A 5,973-nucleotide genomic window follows, 5' to 3' on the forward strand; every position below is an offset into this window, starting at 1 on the left:
TTAAGTAAAATATCCAAATATGAAACAAATGTGTCAGATTCTGTGGTATCTTTAATTTCAAGCTCACCAAAATACATCGTATGGACATAAGAATGGAAATTACCATTGTTAATTGATAATACGTCGTCGATATATCTAAACGTCGAGTTCAAGGTCTCAGCAAGTGTTTTTTTTATTCACGCATAGGATTTTGCATAAATTTTGCTTCTTATGGTCACAGAAATAAGTCTACAAAGGGGCGCAACTGGTACCAACAAGAATTCCAATACTAGTAGATTGTTGGAGGACTGGTCTCAAAATGCAAAACATAAATATTTTCAATCAGAAACCCAGGTATCTTTTTGATGTCAACTTCAGAGTACTTGTGTGTACAGTCAGAATGTTTAAAAAAAACTTTGCAAATGACCATTGACAAGGTAAGTAAATTAACGAGTTTCATTTTAATTAAAAAAGCAGAGCTGTCAATGATAAAAAAAAAAATTGTTGATTTTAGTAATAGTAAAATCTTGTGATTTATTATTTTTTCTTTAAAAAAAAATTCGAAGAAAGATTTTCTTTTCAAACAAAAATCTTCTTAGCATTTGAAAACTTTATATCTACATGTATAGATTTGAGCAAAATCTGTAAAAAGTATTTTCTACCTTACTCAACGGTCAACACTTCTTTTTTACTTGCATCATTTTTTTTTATGCTACTTCTTCTCTTTATGAGGAAGAAAGGAAAATTTTAATTGTGCAGTGTATGTAGTCAGTAATTACAATTAAGGGGAAATAAAGGAAATTCAGGTTAGCAAATATATTTATAACTAAGTTGAAATTATTCATCGAAATATGATAGTATATCATCTGATAGACCTTTTATGGTGAGATATTCTTTTATGTAAAAGAAATCAGTTTAAAAAAGGCATTGCAAGATTGACAACAGATATTTTCTATTCATAATGCCAAGTGAAATATATGGAAGATAACAAACAGTATTCCAAGCTCAAAAGTCCTTTAAACAGAACCAACTTGAAGCAGAGTAATCACGAACCACCAGAATATCCGAGGTGGGATCAGGTGTCATTGAGGAGTGAGATTTCCCTACCGACCGCCCACATCCGCCGTGTGCTCCTTGTCATGATCGGGAAATAACAGAAAAATCCGGCGACAATTCAGTGCTTAAATAATGATAAACAACTAGTATGAAAAACGTCAGTCATCAATTGACATAATGATAAATTGTATTTGCTGACAAGGTCATTGTATCAACCATAGAATTAACAAAATGATGACTTTAAAGGAGTTTTCTGATAATTCTTCTTTTATCAACTTGTTTGTCAATAACTCATCTCGAATTTGTTCTTTGCTCTGTCGTATTGAATCAACTAAGAGATATACTGTACATGTATATCCCGTATTCAGGTGATGAGTGTGTATTGCTGCTTGAGTAAGGGAAGCTGGCAATTGAAAAGTTATTGTTATCACGTTTATCATGAAGTTTGCCTGTTATAGTTTACCATTAACGTTTATTATTATTCCGTAGAAATTTTAAGGAACAGAAATGAAGATACATTTGGGTAATTTTTATGAGAAAAAGAGGCGAAGTCAACTGCACATTTAAGAGTTACAAATGGTGGATATTAACAAGTAGCTGCAGATCTGTAGCTATTTGGTTTTATATATTTGCCTTTGACCATATAACGCTACAGATCTGCAGAAGGATGTGGAGATAACGAACAATATTCAATCTCAAAGTCCATAAAACAATACAAATTAGAAGCAGAGCAAACACGGAGCTCCGAAACATCAGAGGTGGGATCAGGTGCCTTGGTAGAGTGAGTATCCCCTGCTGAGCGGTCACACCCGCCGTGTGCTCCTTGTCATGATCAGGAAATAACGGAAAAATCCGTCGTCAATTCAGTGTATAAATAATGGACTAACAATTGGTATGAAAAAATTCCGTCAGCATTTGACTCAATGAGAAATTGTATTTGCTGACAAGGGTATTGTATCGACCACAGAACTTACGAAATGATGACTTTAAACGAGACTGCTGATATTCTTGTTTCATCAACTTGCTTGTCAATAATTTACCTCGTTTTAGAAATTGTTCATACGTTGAGCATGCTCTTGTGTAACGAATCAACTGAGATATATGATATTAAAAAGCCTGGACTTAAATTCATCGTGGGGAATGGTTGTATATAAAGTTGAAAAGTCATAAGTTTTTAAGCAGTTGATTTTGGTAAAATCTTGGGATTTCAAATTGTCTTTAAGTTCTTTGGAAAAGCTAATTGACAAGACGAAGCTTTTGTGCTGTACACGGTAGAAATCCGATGTTACCCTTTAACGTACATATGTGTATGTTTTGAGATATTTTGTTTTCCATTAAGGTGTATGATGTCAATTATCTGGAATATAGTTGATTTGATTTGAGTGTCAAGTGTATTTATTCCATACAAATAGAGTCATGGAAGTGAATTAGTAATGTGATAAATCATTTGATTTGAATAATGAAGCCATTGCTTACTTAAGTGTTCAGCATTTCCCTTGCAGATTACAGTAAAACTCGGTTATAGCGAAGTCCTGGGGACCTGTGAATTTAATTCGCTATATCCGTAATTCGTTATATCCGTATAACGAATTCGTATAACCATTATAGCGAATTCGCTCTATGCATGTTTTTTTTCAAATATTACTACCAACTATGTTAGTGAAGCAAATATTACAAGAAATATCTTCGATAACTAAGGTTTTCTTATGAATTGAATCTTATATACAAATGCTAAAAGGAAATAAAGTAAGTTCAATTTATCATTTTTTTTTATAATCTTTGAAAGTTCGTTATAAAAGATGTAAATTTCATTATATTTAACCACAACGGGACTCAAAATCAGTTCGCTATATCCGTAAATTCGTTATATCAGAGTTCGTTATAACCGTAAAATTTTAAAAGCTTTGTAAAGAATTTTGCCGGGGACCCAGAAAAACTTCGCTATATCCGTGAATTCGCTATATCCGTGTTCGTACTAAACGAGTTTTACTGTAATGGATTCAGGTAAATTTTTGGATCAGGCATCATAATCTACATTGAGAGCTTTTTTACTTGTAAAAATTAGAACACGACTTTAATTAAAACTTTCTGATTCTGATTCATCTTATAAGCTTTGAAGATGAATTAATTAGTAATAAATATCTAAAGATAGGTCTAGTTTGATGTTCTAGTTTTCAAAAGAGTATATAACTCTACTAATTTTTTTCTCAGCTTTTACAAATATGCATGAATGTAAGCTTTAAAAAGACAACAGATGACAACGTCCTTTTTATTTTTCTGCATTTTTCTTGACGTGTTTCCAAAAAAAAAAAATCTGCACTATAAAAGTTATCTAGATAAACATTGAATTATATATCTACATGTATTGTATGATTGTAATTGTCTAGCAATACTCCATAGACGTGAAGAAGTCGAGCTACTCTTCTACACCTTTCTCAGAATTTCCCGTCCAAAAACATAATATTAGGTAGACCTAGTCGTCTGAATAAATCGAAAACAATTAACAGTGTATTTCAAAAAAAAATTAATTGCCAGAAAGAATCGATCTTCCTTCAGAAAATTAATGCACGACAGTATTTGGCATTCACGAATGTGAAATTATATAAATGATAACCTTTCTTTACAAACACATTGAATGAAGTGTGAGGCAGAGAGATTATCCTTGACACATTCAATATTGGTGTCAGTGGTTATAAAAAATAAAATTGGCTGTATCATTATTGATACAGGGTAATAAACCATGTGTGTCTTGATGGAAGGCAATTCCATACAGTATCAAATATAGATTGCTAAATTTAATCCTTTTATTATAACCCCCGCTTGAAAAGTGGGAGGGTATATAGTAATCGGGATTTCCGTCCGTCCGTCTGCTACGCTTTATCTCTTATCCGCAACTCCTCTTATACTACAGAGTGAAATTTAATGAACCTTTCACAGAATCTTTATTACATATTTCCATTGTGCACCTCCTATTTTACTTTTTTATTCGACACGTATTTTAGGTTTCCCATAGCAAAACATGGACATTGCCATTATATGTTTACCTATGACGTCACTTATAGAAGCTTCTGCATAACATTTGATAGGACGAGTTATTCCTCTTTACACATTACCGTAAAACAATATATAGCAACACATGGACATTATGGGAGGCGGGGGGTATCATTAAGTGAGCTCATTGCTCACAGTACCTCTAGTTTAAAACTGTTTTGATGATCACAAAATATATATTTCATAAACAATAACGTTATACTAGAATCTAGAAATATATCTGCATACAGTCTTGAACCTACACGAGGGTCCGTGGTTTGTAAAATATCAAGCAATAAAAATGGTTTTTCATATATCTTTTAATCAAGTCCATCTGACAGGGTCTGAACATCAGCAGCTAGTTAACTGCAAATGTTTAAAAGACTGAAACCGAATGTAATAAGTACCGGTATGTATCAACCTGTGTTTGTTCTTCAAAGTTTATCATTAAACATTAAGAGTAAATAATAAATCTCATGTATATTTAAGGACACTTGAATAAACAATGAAGAATATGAATTTTCCAAAAGGAAACTGATAAGCAATTTGGAGAATACAAAATCATAGGCATCCAAGCATCCAAAATTTGAAAAAAAGATACTTACTTAAACAATAAAATGCTTTCATTGTTTGTTATTACTGGAATTAATGGAAGCAGCTGTTGCAGAAAAAATACATAACCCGCGTAAGCTTGTTATGTAATTTTTTTCTGCAATAGCTGCGACCGTTAATTCCAGTTATAACAAACAAAGAAAGACATTTTATTGTTTATATTTATATCTGTTTAAATAATCAATGTTCAAACCAAACAATACAAAAGTTTTTACAAGACTGTTTCAAAAAATTCGAAGTACCTACACAATTTCAATTCAAAGCTTCATATTTAGATATATTTAAGTAAAATATTCAGAATATAAATGGACCGTTGCTGAGGATTGATACATGTAGCCTCCAAAAGTTATAGTTTTAAAGGTCGTCTTCATAATTTGCAGAATGCATAGATAATAATAGAGTAATTATATTAAATCAAACTTACCGGTGAAAATTAAATTTATTCATCGAGTATATATAATTCTAAAACCCAATAATTATGATTTAGTTACTTTGACGAGAAAAGGGAATAAAAAGGTCGATAGCGCATTATTAAAGGATTAACAATCTGTATAGAATTATATGTTACAAGGAAGCTTTTGTTCTGAACTCATTAAAAATCCGATTTTCTGTGTATTCTCGTTTCACGTATGTTTTTAGATATTTTTCCATTTATGTGTATGGTGTCAATTGACATGAATACACTTAATATAAAAAGTATGTGAAGAGAGCACATGTACTGGTTTTGTAATTTGATAAATAAAGCAGACATTGATTCCTATTGTAATTCAATCTTTTAATGATCAGTGTATCTCTTTTTTATGATTCCTTTCTTAGGTTTCAAATTATACAACATTTTGAAAAAAAACTTCATTTATCTATAGAGAAGTGTAATCGATTTGAGCGAAAATCATGGAGTTGCTGTGACTCTGTCTAAAGCATTAGAAGACATAAACTTCAAAATCTTTTCTTTTCCTAAAGCTCTATTCTATGTTTCCGTGCTTTCCACGCAGTCTCAACGTTAAAATAAATTTGATGGTGCTCTTTGAATACTCTCTGGTCATGAGGAAACTTCAAGTATGTCAATAGTTGGACAAAGGCATCCAAGGCGCTCTGACTACTGCATGACTCTCGACCGCCCAAAACCTGCTAGAAATTTTGATTTTAATATTTTGTTATCAAAATAAGAAAAAAAAAGATAAAAGGAAACATTTGTTTTATACAAAAAATACAATGATTGCGAATTCGAAAACAACTTCTTCATATGTATGTTACCTATTTTTAAAACACCCCGGGTATTTAAATACGCATCAATAA

This window comes from Saccostrea cucullata, unplaced genomic scaffold (assembly GCF_032062105.1).
Source record: "Saccostrea cucullata isolate Sc308-1 unplaced genomic scaffold, CSIRO_AGI_Scuc_v1 ctg152, whole genome shotgun sequence".
NCBI lineage: Eukaryota > Metazoa > Mollusca > Bivalvia > Ostreida > Ostreidae > Saccostrea > Saccostrea cuccullata.